At 38.2% G+C, this 21,594-nt stretch overlaps 1 long non-coding RNA gene across 1 annotated transcript in view; it reads right to left on the bottom strand.

Moving 5' to 3' along the window:
* Positions 1–1,545: 1,545 nt before the first annotated feature.
* LOC150047313 (uncharacterized) overlaps positions 1,546–21,594 on the bottom strand; it is a 160,873-nt gene continuing 140,824 nt past the window's right edge. The window contains exons 2-3 of the long non-coding RNA XR_016539388.1: positions 1,985–2,137; positions 1,546–1,658 (exon numbers count right to left, since the gene is read on the bottom strand). This is a non-coding gene — a long non-coding RNA (uncharacterized LOC150047313). The remainder of the gene's footprint in view (positions 1,659–1,984; positions 2,138–21,594) is intronic.

Genomic DNA, 21,594 nt, shown 5'->3' with positions numbered 1-21,594 from the left:
AAAATGATTGTAATTCAACATATGGTAAGAGAGGACAGGACCAGTTTTTGTACTTTATTCCTAAAGAATCTTTGAAAATTAAGAATGGATCATTATTTTTAAAAGTATAATTTGGCCCTGAGATTGCACCTTATATAAAAGTTAAGCTTAGATGCATCACAGGGAGGTAAATGATTTTAACTGCATTTATAGATTATTGTAAGCATAAATTTCTAGATAAAACAAATGAGGAAAAAATGTATGTGAAATTGGATTAGTGAACATTTCTTGGCATACAAACAAGATGCCCAAAACAGTTTATCTTGAACTTCATTAAAAGTAAAAACTTCTGTGCTTCAAAATATTTGAAGAATTAATTAAATCCTAAACCCCACTGTGAAGATATTTGGAATATGGGAGATTTGAGAGGTAATTAATTTATGATGGGGTCACAATACTGCTGACTTCCAAGGAGATTAATGTCCTTAAAATGAGTGACACCAGGTCAATTCCTTCATTCTCTCTAGATTTGAGCACCCAAAAAGCAGAGGACTCTAAACCAAAAAAAGATGACTCAGAATGGAACCTCACTGGAACTTCCACATCTGTGAGAAATATAGATTTGTGCCACCGAATTAAAGGTATTTTGTTATAATAGCCTGAGCTGATTTGACACCCAACAACATTCAAAGTCAAAGTTAATATTTAGGAGACTTACAGAGCACAGTAAAGATCAAATACTTTGATTCAAAGTTACATCTTCTTTAATTATCTTTAAACTATGACATCAAGTACAATGAGTCAGAACACATTCTTGCCTGAATAACAGCACAGAAGAAAGGACTAACATATTAATGCAATGGAACCTGGTGGGTAGAGAGACAGGAGAGGAAAAGAAAGGGGACAATAGTTGCATTATATATCCCACATAAGGCAAGTAGAAGCTCAGGAACAACATGGACTTTGGAGTAAAGCAGACCCATATTTAAATGCTAATTGTTTTCTCTTGTTACAGTTTTAGACTTTGTGTGTGTGCATGTGTGTTGTGTGTGCACACACATGTGCCTGCATGTGCGTACTTAAACTCAGGACCTATCCACTGGTCCTTAGCTTTTTTGCTCAAGACCAGCACTCTACCACTAGACTCCCAGCTCCACATCCAGCTTATTGCTAATTCATAAAATAAGGGTCTTACGGAAGTTTCTGTTGGGCCATCTTTGAACCGCAGTCCTCAGAGCTCAGCCTCCTCAGTAGCTAAGGGTAACATCAAGGGAAACTGGCACCCAGCTTTTATTATGATATTTTCAATGAGGATCAAGTAGGGAGACTAGAGACTTCTGAGATATCCAGTGGATTTACATTCAGGAGAGGCAATAACTAATATATCGGCCAACTTCAACATATTTATAATATAACCTTGACATAAGGCATGTTTATAATGGATTTGCAGCCACTTAACCAGTCTGTAGGACAGAGAAACATCAATTACTCTTCTAACTGTGGACTTCTGGGTCCAAAGGCCACTTCATTAGATTTACTCTCCAAATGGTTCATACTGACCTCTAGTGGCAAGCATGACTAATCACAGTTCTGTCCTTCAGTGACCTCTACCCCCTCCAGGGACATCAGCCATAACAGGGCAGTCTTGATAGGAGGAACATTTCTGGATGCTGCTGGCTCTAAGTACCAAAGTGAATCATGTTTAACCTTTTAATAGATACCTTATATATATGTTATATATCATATTATGTATGCACTGTATTATATAACATATAATCAACAGTATATAATATATTGCACATATTATATATAAATTATATACTCTTATTGCTATTAAAGTGTTATATAGAGATGTTACCATTCCAGAAGTCAGTCCTTACCATGTGCACTTTTCCCAGTTCCTCAAGGAAACTGAAAGAAATGCTTTATCTAGCTTAAGGGAAACACTGTAAGATAGGAGAGGATGTTTCAGAGCTCTCTCAAAATTTACAATCTGAGTACATACCTTCAGGAACCCAGCATATCTGCAGATGAAGCTGTACAAATTCAATGATTTTACAGCTTCATCTATTCTCCTCCATCTTTCATGGATTCCTCACCAAGGCATTGGCCAGTCAGTTACAATCAGGGCTGGAAACTCCTCCATACAAAAATATACCTTCATAAGAAAGCACAAAAGAAAAAAATACATGTTTCTGCTTTTAGACACACTGGGAATTATAGAGAAGAGAGAACTCTTACAAAGAAATCAAAGATGCAAATAGCTCTAAAAAATTATGAGGAAGAAAGCCAGGCACTAATGGTTCTCATTTGTAGTCAATTCTAGCTTCTCAGGAGGATTAGATCTGAGGATCAGTGTTCAAAATCAGCTCAAACTATTTCTAACTTATTTCTAACTTGCAAAAAGTTGGAAGTAGAGGTATGGATCAAGTGGTAGAATGACAACTTTGAGCCAAACATCCAAGCAAAATCCTAAAGTCCTGAGTTCAAGCCAAAGCAGTGGCATAAAGGTGTGTGTGTGTGTGTGTGTGTTAAATAAATATATATATATATATTTGGCATATATATGTATATATTAAGGAGAAAGTGAACCAAGGAGGTAGAGAAAGAAGAGCAAAAACAAGAGGATTGGGAGAGGGTGGGGCAGGAAGGGAGGTAGAAGAAAAACATGAGAAGGGATATCAAAATTCAAGAAGCAATGTACTTACTACCAGGCAAATGTAACTGTAACCCCTCCATACATTACCCAGACAATAAAATACAATTAAAATAAAAAAGAAGAGCAGCAGGAAGGTATAAATGTGAAATTCTCATTTTTTTCAAGTAACAGATTGTACAAACATTCTTAAGATAAATTATCTTCTCCAATCTTGTATCTTTTAAAGAGACGGTACAATCTAGACATGAATCTTCTGGTCAAAAGAAAGAGGAAAGCTACTATTTGAAACCCCGGCCATCCGTGCTCTGCCATATGTGGCCAACGTGAGGATGAAACTTCTGTTCAACTTGGGCTTTGAGCAAAATCTGGAACAGTGACATGGGCAAGTAAAAATTATTTTTTTTTAATTAAAAGCAATTGGGGCTGGGAGTTTGGCCTGGTGGTAGAGTGCTTTCCTAGCATGCATGAAGACCTGGGTTCGATTCCCAGGTACCACATAAATGATAAAAGCTGGAAGTGGTGCTATGACTCAAGTGGTAGAGCTCTAGCCTAGGGAAAGTCCAAGGACAGTGCTCAAGCCCTGAGCTCAAGCCCAGGACTGGCAAAAAATAAAAAAATTAAAAGAGATTTAAAGGAAGTCACTTCTCTGGCTACATTTTCGGATAAGCTTTTGATAGGGTGTTATGTATTTATCATGGCCAAATACAAAAATAAAAGGAAAAGGAGATGCTAGATAATTTGTTCCTCCTTTTACGTATGTTCATTGTGGCTTCAAGTTTAATTTCATGCTTTTTCAACAACTCTAAATGTATCTCACTTAAGCTGCAATATCCTCTTGCGTATGTAAGTACCAGCCAAACTCAAGTCATTTTTAATGGTGGGGAGTCTTCCCTTGCTTTCTCATATTAGCAACTGTTTGTTAGACTTCCTGACAGACTTCATGGCTATTCTGATAGATTTCATTACAAATAATCTCTTAAATAAAATTAGTAAAGTGTCACTTAGTGAAAAGCAAAATGGCACAGAATGGGGGCATTGTGTATTGAAGACTCTAACTCTGCTTCACTAGGAATAAAATACATTATAGGGTGCAATAAACTATTGTTAAACTGAGGATCCAGGGATGCTGGCTTAAGCCTGCAACTCTAGTAACTTGGGATGCAGAGATAGAATGGTCATAATTTGAGGCCAGAGAAGCATAAAACAAGTAAGTTCCCGAGACTATTTCAACCTCTGGCTGGGTGCCACAGTATGGGGTTGCTTGTAATGCCAGCTACAGGACAAGCACAATGTCTGGGTACCCTGGCCTGTGTCCGTCATCTCTGACAGCATGAGGCAGCACAAGAAGGAGGACAGAAGCCTACACTGGCCTGGCATAAAGGGCACCCTTACTTAAACCTGACAAGCACTAAAAGGATTCGGAGGCACGGTTCAAGTGGTAGAAAGACCCTGAGTTTAAACTTCAGTATGGCCAAAAAACCAGCAACAAAAAACTCTCCTGAATTCAAGGACTGCCATTTTATAATCTATTTATTATAAAGTAACCAGAGGCGACCGTATGAAAACAAAGGATTTGTTATTGGTCTGAAGTTTATTTGCATGCATTAGTTTTTAATGGGAGTTTTTAATGGGGGATTCAAACAATACTTCAAACTCGCCTTCTCCCTCCTCCCCTTCTGGACAATGTCAAGAAGAGGCAAGAAATGTGCATTTAACACACTTCTTGAATTTTTTTCTTTAATATAGACATGTAAGTATCCCAATTTATATGGTCATTGTGATCAAAATTTGATTATTATAGTATCAAACACTAAAGATTAAAAAATTACAATCTCAGTGTCATATGAGGGACACTAGATCTCAACTGCCTTCTTTTCTGCTGTGTATCCAGGGTGTCCTTTCTCCCCTATTAATTTTCTTATTATCTCCTCTTGTCTTTACAATCCAAAAAAATATCTGAAGTTACCTGATTGTAAGCTCAATATTTATTGAAGACATATGTCGCTTAACCACCACTGTCTAGAATGCAACTTCGTGTAGGTAAGAATCATGTTTCTCTCCTACATGTTTTCCTAATCCTTGAAACAATTCCTTCCTAGAGTAGAAAGTGAGTAATTATGGACCAAACACACAAGAAAGATTCCTCTCAATTGTTCCATGGCTTTTTTGTACACTCATAAGTACATGTATTTAGAAACTATAATGAGACAAATGAAATAATAATGAAAGATGGTCCATATTGACTCTGAAGAAAAAAAAGCTAGATAACTTCCTGTAGATGTCTGGGAATATGCCTCAAAATACTCTTCAACAACTAAGAAAATACATTATACAATATCAAATCATCAACAACTATTTTTGGGAGACTTACCTGTGCTCATGGTCATTTCAGGTGATACACTAACAAATGCTGCGGCTGCACAGCCTGTTCAGTATACAGGTGGTTTCCGTGGTAATCACCAGGGAAACTTGGGCCCAAAGAAAATAAAGACACGGTTTTGATGTGCACAATTTATGAAAACTGGATTTATAATTCCATAAATCAAAACATTGCCTCCTTTTACAGTCCCAGAGAGGCTCAAGGAGTTACTCAATGACACACAGTTATTCTGTTACACATCATCTAAATCAGCTATTCTCACTTGCTATTAATTGAATGTTTATAGGGTTTTGACTTTATAGTAGCTGGTGGTGGTTTGGGAATAAACTAGGATTGCGTAGGAATTATATTTTTCTACAACAGTAGAAGAGTAGAATAGTGAACACTTGTTGAATTATTTTCTCAAATGTTTCTGACTTATTTTCATTTAACCATAGAGATAATTGTACATTGTCATACCAAGGGCCTGCTGATACAGCTTAACCAATTTTTCCAGAACCATTTGTTGTAGAGGTTGTCTTTCTTCCATCTTACTTTTTGGCTTCCTTATCAAAGATTAGGTGGTTATAGGTCTGCAGGTTGATTTCTGGGTCTTCAATTCTGTTCCATTGGTCTTCAGGCCTGTTCTTATGCCAGTACCAAGCTGTTTTGGTTGCTATAGCTCTGTAATAGAGGCTGAAGTTTGGTTTTGATATTCCTCCAGCTCTGTTCTTTCTGCTAAGGATTGTTTTTGCTATATGGGGTCTTTTTTATTCCATATGAAATTTTGGATTGCTTCCTCTATTTCATTAAAGAATGACTTTGGGATATTGATGGGTATTTCCTTGAATTTGTAGATGGCCCTTGGCAGTATTGCCATTTTCACAATGTTAATTCTTCCAATCCAGGAACATGGGAGACTATTGCAAAAGAAGTTGCTTTCCTGATTTCTGCCCTCCTCTTCTCATTGTTGGCATAAAGGAAAGCAGTTGATTTTTGAGGGCTAATTGTATACCCTGGTACTTCACCAAAGTTTCAAATCAGCTATACCACTTGAGCCATAGCACCACTTCCAGCTTTTGCTATGTATGTGGTATTAAGGAATCGAACCTGGGTCTTTGTGCATGCTAGGCAAGCACTTTATCACTGGGCCAAACTCCTAGCCCTCTGGTGAGATTTATAACTCCAAATGAGTCTTTAAAATATAAAACAGGCCGGGAGTTTGGCCTAGTGGTTAAAGTGCTTGCCTGGCATGCACGAAGACCCGGGTTCGATTCCTCGGTACCACATACATAGCAAAAAGCCGGAAGTGGTGCTGAGGCTCAAGTGGTAGAGCTCTAGCCTTGAGAAAATCCAAGGACAGTGCTCAGGCCCTGAGCTCAAGCCCAGGACTGGCAAAAATAAAATAAAATATAAAACAAAACACTTGATATGTGTGGTGTGTATAGACTATGTAGTTCTAGACAAAATAGAAAAACTTGTAAGGTTTGTTACACATCTGGAGAAAATAATTTATTAGTACGGGGAGGGACATTTTCCATAATGTTATCTTTTCATTTTAACAACTAAATACCATATGCCACCATGCAAAACAATAATATGGAAGTGAAATTTTCAGAATTTTTTATAATTAAGTCTCTGGTTTTATTATTGTAATTCTCCACAGTTTTATGGAGAAGTCACCAATATATGTAAGCATTCAGTGGTTAAAAATATAAATAAATAAATAAATAAATAAAGCTTAATGGCTATAAGAAAAAAATCAAACTATTGTGTTTACAAAAAATTAAACTATATTTATTGTATTTATTTTGGAATTTTTACTAAATACCTTTTTTAGGTAAAGCATGAATGTGTAATGTAGATATTAATGTTTTGTTATGAGATTTTGAATTAAGCGAGAAATATCTTCTACTTTCTAACTGTTCAGATGTGTAAGAGACATACAAAACTAAGAAGAAATCAGTTGAACGTTTATTCTTTCACTTTTGGTAAAAACAAAAAAAAGCTACAGGAAGATTGAAACTTAATAACTATTTTTGAGTCCATACTGTGTGATCAGCATAACTCTGAGAATTAAGACTAATTTCTACAAACTATTTTTGGAACATGATTCTGTGTGGAAATTCTGAGCTATTTGGAAGTTGTTGAAAAGCTAGAATAATTTTTTTCATATCAATCAATGCCCCCTCAGGCAAAAATTATTATGATATATGCATAATTTAATTCAGAATGAAGTTTATAGCAGTAAAAGCTTTATAAAATTTCTTCAGTGTATTTATATTGTATTTATATGTTTATTTGAAATAGGATAGGGAAAGAGGAAACAAGATGAGGGGAGGGATGGGGGAGAAATGGGGACAAAAACATGAGAAGAGATAGCAATGATTGGTAAGTAATGCACCTTCTATCTGGCGTATATAATGTAACCCTTCTATTAATTACAATAAAAATAAAATAAAATAAATTTCTTCAGTGTATTAAGATTTTAACACGTGTGCTGGGCACCTGTGGCTTACCCTTGTAATCCATGTTACTAAAGAGTCTTAGATCCAAAGATCAAGATTCAAAGCTGACCAGAGCAGAAAAGTCCACAAGACTCTTTTTTCTTCAATGAACCATCTAAAACCTAGAAGCAGAGTTGTGGCTCAAGTGGCACAACACCAGTCTTGAGCTCAAAAGCCAAACTGTTGTTTGTGCAAGGCCCTGAATTCAAAACCCCAGTAAGAGCATGCTCTCTCTCTCTCCTCCCCCTATGTGTTAGGATTTTATTTATATTATGAAATAATTATTTCCAATTAGGCAGCAGAGAGCAGTATTTTATTTGTAGGTCCTAGTCCTAATCCCGAGAACGAAAGGTGTTAGGTGGCTAGGAGAGTTCACAGCCTTCATTGTAAAGCCTCTCAAACAATGCCACATGGACTTGGTCTCCAAGAAGCTTCCCCAGCTCTCAGATCCCTCATTCCATGTTCTCATGCTGACCACCAACAGGCAACTATCAACCAGCTAAAGAATAGGATGGTAGGGGTGCACTTCACAATCACACTCTTGTTTCTTCTAACCAAGTTTAACATTCCCTCACTCTGAACATCTGCGTGGTCATTTTGTCTCCGTGTTAGCATATTCCTCTATGAGCAGGGAGTAAGTCCTATTTCCTATACAACCCATTAAAGACTAAAACACCAGCTTACATATAGGATATATCCCTAGAAATATTTTGTGAATTAAACACAAATTATTCAATGAGATAAAAATAAATAATCCCCAGGATGATGTTGTCTAATATCACTCCATAATTTAATGGCTCAAAAGAGCTTCTGCTTCTGCCAGTTAACATTGATGCTAAACCCAGCTAAGTGGTCTTGTATCCACAGTCCCCTGGCAGCTTCTCTGAGGGCCAGCTGGTAGACAGAGACCTTGTCTCTGCTCCACTTACCTCGCATTACCTGTCCTCATGGACTGGATTTGTTCTCAAGGCAGGGTCGACAACTACTTATGTAAGGTCATTGGAAGTCTATTCTCCAGACTGGGCTGTGGTAATTTCCATAAGATTCTATTGGTTAAAGTATACCATGAAGGGGCTCGGAGTATAGCCTAGTGTTAGAGTGCTCACTTCACATGCACCAAGACTGGGTTTGATTCCTTGGTACCATATACACAGACAAAGCCAGAAGTGACACTGTGGCTCAAGTGGCAGAGTACTAGCCTTGAGCAAAAAGTGTGCAAGGACAGTGCCTGGATTCAAGAAAATACATTCTGCTTCTCCATGGCAGGAGTTGTATAGTTGTTTTTTTTTTTTAAATTGCAGAATCATGTATATAGGGATGAAGGAAGATATAGCTATATTTTCAAAATTAATTCAGTGCAAGTATTTTCCACTTAAACATTTCTATCACACCAAAATGATCTCAATAGAATTTCTAAGACAAACACCAAAGAACACCTTTAGACCTTAAATTCATTCCTACATCATTTTTTTCAACAACTAACTATTGAGTATAAAAGGCCCAAGCAAAGTTGTGTACTGAATACTACTGATGCTAAAAAATCTATGGCTCCATTCAGAATTCAGGGGAGGAACCTGCAGAGAGAATCAATTACGATGAAGTATGGCATTTTAATAGTACTCTAGAAGAATACAAATAGACATAAAAACATAGGTAAATCACAGCTAGAGAGGCTTCCTGAAAGAAGTACTGGTAAAACACAATCTTCGCCAGCGATCTTGAGCCACCCAGAAGTAAAAGTAAGCAGTTAAGCTGTGATCACAGCCGCTGGGGTTGGATACAAATATAGATCAGTAACCCTATTGAAGATCGTTCCATTCTATACTTTCCAATTTCAGCATCTGACCCTGTGTGATTACCCAGCAAAGACCTAAGAAGCTCTAAGAAGGAAGGAGTGATTCTGGTCTTGTTCTCTCTTGCACCCCTACTGCCCCTTGTATTAGGCTTACGTCATAGGTGGTTCTCCCCATGTGTGCAGCAATTATTGCATGACTGCAGATGTGAATTTATGATAAACGAAGGGAGGGTTTATTTTATACGAAAACAGTGTTATTTTAACATGTCCAACTGGTTCACTGTAAGTGTGTTAACACTGTGAAATCAGGTGCTTGCCTTTTTTTAGAGAAGATTTGATTTGGTACATGTTTCCATATTTTTCCCAATCTGCTTCCAGATAGAGGCCAACAGATCACCCAGATTGGAGACAGAGTAGTTCCGTCTCCACAATCAGTTGGGCTCAGGCTCCAGCTTCTCCCTGAATCAGTGCCAGGTGTGGTGGTGGCTTTTGCGATGTACATTGTTTTCCTATGAGGTCAGGACTGATGGAAACTATCAACACCTCTGCCCCTTGGGGAGGGTAAGAAGTCAGCTTTATTCAAATAAGCATTCCTTAGCCTCCTGCTTCGGAAACACTTTCCTGCTCCTTCCTACTGCAGATGTTTTAGTATGCAGGACAGGATAAAGGATGACACTAAGGACTGAAAAATCAGACCAGACCCAATGCAGCTGTGTGGGGAAAAGAAGCATGGAAGAATTTCCACGTGTCTTAGTAAGATCCTCATCCTCTTTTTTTAATCATTCCCTCTGCTTCATTTAATCAAGCAATGGAATGCTGTCACAATTAGATGCCAGTCTGCTCTGGGTGGGTATCAAAAAGTAAGCACTCATTTTGAACCACTAATCTCTGTCACTACCACACAATGAGAATTGTGGTATGACATGATGATACATTTTTAAGACCGATTCATTCTACAAAAACAGCTATTGGACAGTTGTATATATTATTGTTGTTGTTCCATATAGACTATTTGTAAGCAAATGTAAGGTAGACTAACTATATTTTATTATAAAATAACATAAAATGAACACACAATGGAACATATGAAGCAACACATTTCTCTTGGTTAGTTGGCTGCCTTGGTTTCCTCAGTGATAGATTAAGATAGATATCCTTGCACAAGTGAGTTCTGAAGAAGATGGGTCTCTAAATGAGACACTTGCCTTCATTCAACCAATAGATATTGAATATTCACTGTGCCCAGGGAACCATATTCGACATAGACTCACAAATCATGCAGGGTATACCTGATCACAAGGACTGTATAGTCCAGCAGATTTGTTTGTCACATGGTGGGAGAGAGGCCCGATGTCTTGGAGAACTGAATGCAAAGAACAGGAAGCATTACTTGGAATGTGTGAGAATAAATATGTTTGGCCAAGAAATTCTGAGAATATGAACATCACTGGAGTGTTTATGAGATGGGAAAGGCTCATGTTACTGAAAGTGATTTTTCAAGCCATTCTTCAGAATCTGTGGAAGAGGCTTTTGAAGTGTGAGTGGGTGGGGTTCTGGTTAATGTTTCCACAGCAAATCTGAGGTTCAGGTTATGGAAACAGCATCAGGGGCAGGGACACCTCATCTACTCCAATCTGGACTGCTCAAAGAGAAGCTATAGCCCCAGGGAAGCCAAGAGCTGCCACTGATATTTCTGCTGAGCCACACAATGTAAGATGAAACCATTTGTAGTTAACTAAATTATTTACAATTAATGGTTCTAAACACAAATATGCCCTACTACAAAGGACAAAGGGTAAAAAAATGAATGGACAGTGAGAGAGAGCACAAACAGATGACAAAGAAGGGAAAACTGTTTTTCAAGAGAAAAATCACACGACAGTGACAAGCCTGTCGTGCAAAAGTCCATTTAGCAAGAACAGCCCAGACCTTCGTTTCAAATTTTATCAGAAGCCACCAGCCCTAAAGTATCACTGGCGCCTACTGAATTTTCACCAGGGACCTAACTGAAAACATCTGTTCTCTTACTTAAAAGTAAATCAATTGATTAAATCAGCATTTGCTTGCTTTCTTCTGTTAGAAGCGTAGCAATTTCTCTTTTGCTTCTCTCCTGACTCCTTTAATAACTTGTTTCTGCTGGTAAGTTAGAAGTCTGGAATAAAGGCATACCCTATTCTGTGTCTACATGGAGAAGGTCACCACAGGTCAAGCTAAAATAATGTCAGAAATCCAAGGGGATGTAAACAATTGGATAATATTTCATATGTAAATTGAAAGCTTACCTAATCACATCAAATGACCCCCAACTGGAAATACACATGTACATATCTGTATGCCCATAGTACACACAAACTTGTTACTACCTCTGAAAACTAACCAGAAATACTGAAAAATTCATTTGGCAAGATGACCTCCACATTTAAACTCACTCCATAGCTTTAATAAAGGAAAAGTTTATAACAGGTATGGACATGAAAATAGGATCTTGGTGGTGACATTTTTGTGATCGGGTTTCTCATTGTCCTGTGTATTTTGCGTTTCCACAGAAGTACACTCTGACATCTGTCAGTATCCCCAAAACAACAGGATGGGTAGAGATCAGTAATACGCACAAAATAAAGAGTAGCTAACCATGAAGCAGTCATTCCAAGAATAAACCCACCCAGCATCTAATGTGCCAAATACTGTCTTTGTCCAGAGATTAGATGGATAAATGTAGAATGTTTGCCATCAAGGATATCATGAACTAAGAGGGAAGAGAGAAATAAAACTCCAGTCATAATATCCTGAGACAAATGCTGTGCTGAGGGATATATAAAGTGACATGAAATAACACAGGCCTAAAGGGAAAATTCAGCTTCAGAGAATGTGCAGGAGGACTCAGGAAAGATTCCATTAAGGCTGTGAGTTTTGAGGTGGACATTAATAAGACTTCAAGTTACAGAACTCAAAGATTCCTCTGGACTATTTCGATGAACTTGGCAAGTCATTTCATTGCTCCTTCTTCACAGGTTCCTCATCAACTAGCCAAGGGACTGCCTAGAAAGTTACGTGATTACAAGACTTGGTGAGCAAAGGCTCCTTGCCAAGCAAAGAGAAATGCTTGGGACAAGGAGGGATAGAGGGATGAAGCAGTGCTTAGGGCAAAGGTGAGAGGAGTGAAATGCAAATATGGAAAACGCACAGGAAGATGGCCTGGACAAAAGGGAAAGAAACATTTCCAAACGTCTTTATCTCATCTTCCCTTTGCATACTTGGGTTAGAGGCAGCATCCAAACCACTGAATTAGAAAACGAAATGATATGAGTAGTTAGAACACCCCTGTTGGTCTTTATCAACATTGTAAAGCAGACATCATTGTTGAGAAGGTAGATAGAGAAATATGAAGAGGCAGGTGGAGGTGGGGGGGGGAGTGGTGACTGAGGCCCATGAAATGGACAAAATGGAATGCAGATATAAAAACTGTACTATCAAGAAGTTCCCCATGTGTATAAAATTTGAACCATTGGCTGGGAAAGAGACAGTCAGTTAATATGGTCCACAAAAAAAATAAATAAAAGGAGCCTAACCAAGGACATAAAGCCCTCTCCTAATCTGCTCCCAGTACACTGCTGTATCGCCCCACTTCTACACTGTCTCTCTAGCATTCTTTTGCTTTCTCTAACTCTCCTGTCTCAGCCAATTAGTCATGACACTAAAAACGACACCTGTTAGTGGCCCTCACAGAGAAATCTAAGGGAATTCTGTCTTTATTATATCAGAACCCTCATATTAGAACTGCACTCAGCATTGGGGGCAACTGTGGGTCTATGTCCAGGACTTGTGAGACCAAAGGCTTTCTTCAGGTCTCTGAAACCCACTGCCCCTGGGGTGAGGGATGAACATGAGACCTATATATATTTTTCAGTAGAAGGACCTACTTCCCTGAAAACCCACATGTGTTTGCCCATAGCAATTCTCCGGTGAACAAATAAAATAGGGAAGAAGTCTGTCTGTCTGAAACTTCCATTTCAAGCAGTGTTTCTCTATCTTCCCCTCCTCCCTCTCACACGCAGAAGAATTCTAGCCCTCTCCTCATACTTACAGCCCCTCCTCCCTCTCTCCCCCCAACATTAGGTTTCTCCTTACACTTCTACTTTTCAGTCCTCCTGGGACTATATCCTCCCTGCCCCGTGAAAGCCTCTTTGTTGGTGGTGAGTGTCCTTATCTGACTCTAGTCAACTCTGGTCAGACTGATACCCCGTCTTCATGTTCTGGGGATCTTCTCAAATCTGAAAGGGTCACTCTGAGGCTCAGTCTTGGGAATTGCACCCTGATGTGGTGGTCCTTCTGATTGAATTGCATCCCAGTCTGGGTGCATTCTGCGCCACAAGCAGCCCCCATTCTGTCCCCTGTGGAAGTGTGAACCCCTTTCCTTCTGATAGGCTGCCCCATGGAGACTCTGTACTGGAGACTCCTCCAACATGCAACAGTTCTCTTCAGTTCTCTCAGATTTACCCCTGGGCTGCATTTTCCTGACACAGGGTTAAATGGTTAAATTTAATCCTTAAACACTTGAGAAAAAAAGAAAGAAAGAAAGAAATTTTTCTTTGTAATGTGGCATGACAGCCTTACAAACTGCCAGATTGAGAAGTCTGGCTCAGACGGCACTCTTAATCACAGCTATTTTTCAATTTGATATTTTCTGAGATTCCTTATTTTCAGGTCCTTATGCCTTTCTCCCAGGACTGAGACTTCTCAGAAGGGGTGTTGAATGTTACCTTATTCCCCCAAACAAAATAGACACTTCATATGCTAGTTGATCCCCAATTCTCATCTGCACCACCTTCAAGATCCAAATTAATTTCTAGCCTACCCCTTTCTTTTAATTCCTCAGAGCATCCTTCTCTACAACCCTCTCCTAAGTTCTGGATCCTCAGGCATTTTCCTTCCTTTACGCCCTTTTCCAGCCCCACACGCCATCCACCCATCCACTTTATTGGGATAATTCCTGCTTGCCACCCATTCACGTACCAGGTCAGGAAAAACATTTCATGCTTTCATTTCCAACTCTAGAAACACCAGTGGTTCCTCTCCTAACACTCTCATATGTTTCTAGAGAAAGTAAATCCCTTTTCTCTGGAAAACTTCCACTAAGTGCTTCTACCGTTTTTACATGGACTTTGCCATTCCACTCTCTGCCTCAAGGAAAATCTTGACCCCTCAGACATTTTTGTGTATGTGGTTAAAGTCCAGGTAGGAATAATAGTCCCCTTGTCTAGGAAAGATTAAAACAAGTGCTCTCCACTTTTTGAGGTGGGGAGAGTACCTTAAATTAGTTACACCACCTTTGGGGACACACAGTCCCCAAACCCCATTGTGTGTGTGTGTGTGTGTGTGTGTGTGTGTGTGTGTGTGTGTGTGTGTGTGTTCCACATTTGGTAAATGTTAATATGACTGTATGGCATAACTTTATTTTCCATATGCAAGTCCTTTGGAAAAACATTGTGGTTGCACCCTGCAGTGGTGTGTCTCCACAGAGGTCCTTTCTGCCAGGATAACAATAGGAGGGCAAGCACAAGGTCCCCAACATCTCATTAATCCCTAGGGAGAATTGTAAATAACTAATAGCCAAGTGATTTGAGGGTATTCAAAATTTAAATATTTATAGGTGGGTTTTTTTTAGACACTAGTCTCTCCAACATTGAGCAAAAAACAAATCTTCCTTAATTTTGGAATTCCAGAAAACAACTAATTATTTTCATATTTTTCATGCATGCTTCAATCTGTACATGCTTGATTTTAGATTTTGGTATGCCTGTGTGTGTGTGTGTGTGTGTGTGTGTGTGTGTGTGTGTGTGTGTGTGTGTGTATGCATGCATGTGAACAAATGTTTTTAGGATGATTCTTAAATTGATATTATAAATTTAACATGTTAAAAGAATTCTCTTTTAAAAAACCCTCTTTCTGGCTGGGAGTTTGGCCTAGTGGTAGAGTGATAGCTTAGCATGCATGAAGACCCGGGTTCAATTCCTTAGTACCACATACATAGAAAGAAAAAAAAAGACGCCGGAAGTGGTGCTGAGGCTAAGTGGTAGTGTTCTAGCCTTGGACAGTGCTCAGACCCTGAGCTCAAGCCTAGGTCTGGCAAAAAAAAAAAAAAAAAAAAAAAAAAAAAAATCCTCTTTCCCAATCAGGGCTAACTGGATTCCAGGCATTTAGACATTACTTCTCAAGCTCTGGAATAAATATTTTAAAGTTGGGCTTTTTAAAATGCAAGTGACTTTACTGGCTACCTAATTGAGGTCTTGTAAATGGGAATCTTCACATTTGATTATTCAACAAAGAATCTTCATCTTTTTCATTCTGGCATAAATATAGTTTGGATTTATGTGGGTTAATAAACAAATTTATTTTTGTCCATAGTTATTTCATAAAAAAATTGTTGAATCTGCTTCTTTCCTGGGTCTTCAGTGAACTATTAAAAATAAAACTATTGAAAACATTTTTCTCTAAATTCAAAAATTTTAAAAGTTCTTTCAAAATACAAAATAAAGCCCCAGAAAATAGGAAACAAATACAAGAACTTTTCAGATGTTTTCTTTTACAAAGTTAAAAATGTTTTTAGAGGCCGGGAGTTTGGCCTAGTGGCTAAAATGCTTGCCTAGCATGCATGAAGACCCGGGTTCGATTCCTCGGTACCACATACATAGAAAAAAGCCAGAAATGGTGCTGAGGCTCAAGTGGTAGAGCTCTAGCCTTGAGAAAGTCCAAGGACAGTGCTCAGGCCCTGAGCTCAAGTCCAGGACTGACAAAAAATGTTTTTAGATTTTTAAAGATTTTTTATAAAGTAAGCTGTATCCTAAAAAATTGTACAAAAACAGATGTAAGATAGCACAAAAACAAAAGGTAAAAAATAAATAAGTGGGTCTTCAAATCTATAAGGTGGAGTTTATAAAAGGAGCTTGTTAAGATTTGGCTGGTTACAATTAAAAGGTTATCAGGAGGAATTTTAAAAGTCAAGATTTAATGCACTGTTACAAAAGTAACACTGAATTTTTCATCTACAGTCTAGGATGCAGCAGATAACTTTTTTATTTTTTCCATATATTTTTATTGTAATTAATAGAAGGGTTACATTATATTCACCAGATAGAAAGTACCTTACTTCACATACATTGATAGCCTTTCACATGTTTTGGTCCCCATTTCCCTCCCTCCACCAGTGCCCCTCATCTTGTTTCCCCCCTTCCCTATCTGATTTCAAATAACCAAATATGCATATATACAATATATCAAATAACAAGGTGAAATACTGTAACAATATGAAATAACCAAGGACAGCAAAAGAGATGTAAGATAACATAGTACATTAAGGACAACAATCACTCATTATATGGCTTTTGTTTCTATATCCTGGAAGTCCTTTCATTTAGCCTCATACTATATGGCCTTATATATCTAGGTTTTGTTCTATTGTAAATCTCTGCTAGTAGAGCCCAAGGTTTCTAATGATTATGACAAATGAGGGAAGCCATTGAGCCTATGTTCCTTTGAGTCTGGCTTACTTCACTTAATATGATTTTTTTCTAAGTCTTTCCAGTTCCTTACAAATGGGGCGATGTTCTTCCTGACAGCAGCATAGAATTCCATTGTGTATAAATACCACATCTTGTTGATCCACTCATCAACTGAGGGGCATCTGGGTTGGTTCCATATCTTTGCTATGGTAAATAGTATGCAGCAGGTAATTTTTATTGCCATTTGTCACCATCTAAATTACAACTCATCAGGAGAACAGATTCTAATCAATTTCATCATCATCATATTGTCTGTAGAGACCATAATAAAAGGACAAATAGAAAGACAACATGTGCATAAACTTTGATAGGTGTACCTCACTGTTCAGAGTACCACAAAGAAGATCAATTAAAAATTAATATGTGGCTTCTAAAAGACTGGCAAGTATGATCCTCCACCATAAGGTCTTGATCTGGCCACATTTTTGGTAGGTTCCATAATAAAATAATAAAGAAATAAATGTACTTAAAAAGAAATGTGCCAAAAGAAATTCTACCAACCAGAAAAACACAAAGATTATAAAATAAACCAAAACATATGAAACTGGTCAACTGCTATACCTACGCTAAATCCTGGCCAACTTTTAGGAGAGTTAGTACTACAGGAAAATACACATCAATGATGATTCTTGCCCAGAAATAATATAAAACACAATAGTAGAGACATATTGGCTTAATTTACTGAATAATCCTGGAATTCAAAGAGGAAAGAAAATGGATGGTTCTCTCACTGGCATGTTCTCAAATCAGTTTGTGGTAAGTATTCCACCACCCAAACGTGGTGCCTGTCACAACGCTTGGTCATCTCAGTGTGGGTTGACACTCAATATGACCACATTTCAACATGGAGATGCATGTGGCAGAAGAAAAGTAAATGAAAAGAGTTTGTTTTCCACATCCGTGTCCAAAGTGGGAAAGTCAAATGAAGAACAACATAAATTTTTATAATCTGACAAAGAAATATACAAAGCTCAAGTTTTGGATGGTATCAAAGTCAAGCCCAGGAGGAAAGAAACAGCAGATATATAATTCATACAAGGACCTGGAAACAAAACGTAACAAAATAGCCAGTCAGCTTCTGAAAGCACATGACATCATGAGCCCTGCAGAAAGTTCTTAATGAAGCCTCACTACAGCGCCCCCCCAAACAACTCCTAAAGTAGGCATTGCAATCATGTAGTAATAGGCCAGCATGTATTTAGAAATTTCGAACCTTAAAGCAAGTAAGGCATGTGAGATAAGAGGCCCATTCCCAGGCCTCTTGGGTGAAGAAGGGTACACATTTTAAGAGAAACATTCAAGTGCTCCAACACTAAAACATTAAAAGGACAATGCCTGCAGTGCTGCACAGCCAAAGCAAAACTCTGCCTAGGAGAGGAAAATATGTGTTCTTTTCCAAGTTCAGTATGTTGACATAACAGCTGCCCTATATTCCAAAACATTGAGACACTCAAGGAAAATTGCTGGGTAAATAAAGAACTTGTAAAAGGAACATCTAACCATCAGCTCCCCTGAAAATGTGGGAGTCCATGGAGGCGTTGAGATCATTTTCTTTCTCCCTGATTTTTTAGGTTCACTAAGAACTGAAGGGCTCTGGGAGCCTTCAGGATTATGTTTCGGGGAAATGATTCCTCCTACCGTTGTGTGCATATTATCAAGATAGATAAGCTTTGTGTGCTTCTCCAAATATATTCTAGAATCTGATCCTCTCTCTTTTATTCATTTTCATGGAAAACAAACGATCATAAAGACAAGATTTGAGCAACACTAGAAATAAGATGACAGCTATTACTACAGAAGCTTTGTAAAATCCTGTGCAAGACAATATTTTCTTTCTTATATATTTCTTAGAAGAAGGCTGAACTCCAAGGTTTTAAAGAAGAAAGGGTGTCCTTACAAAGATCGTCAAGTTGAATGGTGTGCTGGAACTGACCCCAGGGAACACAAGTGCTTGAGGTTTTGTGGTCTACCTGAAAGGATAGTGGGATGTACTGATGAGTTCTAATAAATACAATCGGGGAAGACAAAGTGATGAAAGTTCAGACCCAGCTTAGGCAGAGACCGTGGGAAAGGAGGAAATAAACAGGCATGCGGATCCTTACTGGAGTGGGGCGGCGGAGGGTGAGGGGGAGTCATCTTGTTTTCAACCCTAGTCACAACAGCTAGTGTCAAAAGGTAAACAGCTTTTGAGAATTATACAAATGACCAAGTATAAAAATGTGAGGATTAAAAACAATATTTTACAGCACACAGGCTGTAAATATTTATCAGTTTCATATATCTTTCATCTGTTTTAAGGAGAAAGTATTACTGAGTTACTAAGAAGAAAGTCTAAAAGTTCTTAGAATCAAGTATGAAACAAATTTAAACTAGGACATCTATTTCCATAAACACCTAACATCCCATCAGATCCATTTTTTTCATACCAAAATGCACAGAAAATGGTGTCATGGCATCAGCCAGGAAGTCACACATCATATTTGTTCTTTAAAGTACAGAACCATTCACACACCTGTGCACACAGGCACAATCACTAGTGGAAGGGACATAAATGGTGAATTGATAAAGGATTGTATACTGGAATTGTATGGACTTGGGAGTTTGAAAAATAGTTCAGCAATTTGAGGTAGACAGCCCCTCAAAGAACTTCCCAAAAAGTTAGAATTTCCATGAGGCTACTAAATCATTTGATGCAGTTATTTTGACATTGTATGATATATTATCATAAAACGCACGCAATTGACAAAGAAGTAATGTCTGATGTACACATGACCTTTAAATTACCTAGGAAACATGCTCATCATCTATTTTTATGTCTTAAGATTCTATTTGAGATGAGAAAAAGAGTCCTATAACCAAATACTCAGGACAGTTATCAACTTAATCCAATAGTTTCATCAGACCAGGTAAGCAACTTAGACACTGAACAAATGAGATCATTCTCCAGAGTCTCAGAACAAGTCAACTGAAGAGCAAGGTTTGCATCTTAGTTTGTGTTCTCAAAGCAAAATCCAAGACAAAATGCATGGCTCAGGTTCAGTAAGTGTCTTTGTGATGAGATCTTCCGAAATGTGACAGATGATGAAAGTGATAAAAGGTAAGAAAAGATCTAAGAGATAGTGGGATAGCTAGATATCACAGTGGGCCCCTAAACTCAGTCTTGATGTTTTCTCTATGAGAAACCACTTGATCAGGCCACCGTGGAACTGGAAAAGTCAGCTTCTGCTCTTTACCTCCCATTGCTCATGGACTGATGGCTGCCACTGGGATCCTTAAATCACCAGTATCTCTGAACAACAAAAAATATGGCAATGGAATATCAGAGAACCACACACACTTGGAGACATCATCAGCATGCTGAAGTCAGTCTGTCACAGCTGCACGTGCACTCGTGTAGGCCTAAAGCAACAAAGTGGGCTATTTATACCTGTGATCACCTTGAACTCGAGGCTCTGCACTCCTAGATCCGTGCCTGGATGATGTCACAGTAAAGGAATATATTTATATTTACCTAGGGCTCTATTCTTCATCAAACACTATCTTCCTAGTGAATTATTATTCTCTGACTCCAAGTGACCAAAAAGTACAGGTTCTTTCCAAGATGCCACAGAATAAGTGAGATTTCACATACACTTTATTTACAGATCTCTTTTACTCTGTTTCAACTTCAGAAAGATTTCATCAAATGAAAGAAAATTAGGTGATAACAGGGATCCAGCCAGAATTTTTCTTCTGAAGGAACATTATTCTATGACAGGTCCAAGGAGTTCAGAGAGATTCCTCAAGAGGAAATGGAGCTGAAAAGCTCCAGCGTGAGCTATGAATGGGTTTAGCCTCTGAGTCTGGACCAAAGAATGTAACAGAGAACCCTCCAGGAAACCACAGCGATTAGGGATACAAAGTAATGTGGAAGGCAGAGTGATTCGATGAGATGGCCCCTAATAATGAGGATGACGCAAATGGCTATTATTTCCTGTCCTCACTTTAAGATAATTCTTGACTATCATTGGTGCTGATGCCAAAATCTATGAGCACAGACATTGTCCCTTCCCTGCTAACAATTTTATATCTTCTTTTGCAGGATTTTAGAATTCTTTTCACAATTTAAAAATACCTTGGAAATTTATTTGGCCCAGAAAATATTTTGAAATAGTAAATGGGGATTGATTTCTGCATGCATGACTCTTTAATGGATAGTATTTTTGTGATCCTTACAATGTTTGTCAAAGGAGAATTATGGAATTCCTCTTCTTTAATAATCTAAACCATCTTAACTTAATAGTCTGTATTTAAATAAAACCTGCATTTATGGAGCTTTCTTCCTTATTCACATATGAATTATACATTACATTATATATTATGCATTCATATATGAATTCACACATGTACCCAAATAAGCAAAACTCACTACAGAAGATACTATGAGGTAATGTGCCACAAAAATTCTAGACATTTTCTGAGTTTTAAGAATTCATGGATGTTGGGCCTACTGGTAAGAGTGCTTGCCTAGCATGCACAAAGACCCAGGTTCTATTTCTCAGTACCACATACACAGAAAAAAGCTGAAAGTGGTGCTGTGGCTCAGGTGGTAAAGCTCTAGCCTTGAAAAAAGCTAAAGGACAGTGCCCAGGCCCTGAATTCAAGCCGCAGGACTGACCAAAGAAAAAAAGAATTATTGGATGTTTCTCTTATTCATATCAATAAACATATTTACCAGCAGCTAAATCTTGGAAGAC

The sequence above is a fragment of the Megascapheus bottae genome, chromosome 23 (assembly GCF_031878675.1).
Source record: "Megascapheus bottae isolate mThoBot1 chromosome 23, mThoBot2.hap1, whole genome shotgun sequence".
Taxonomy (NCBI): domain Eukaryota; kingdom Metazoa; phylum Chordata; class Mammalia; order Rodentia; family Geomyidae; genus Megascapheus; species Megascapheus bottae.
Note: the sequence above shows the minus strand (reverse complement) of the source record. Positions and strands in the feature narration are given on the sequence as shown.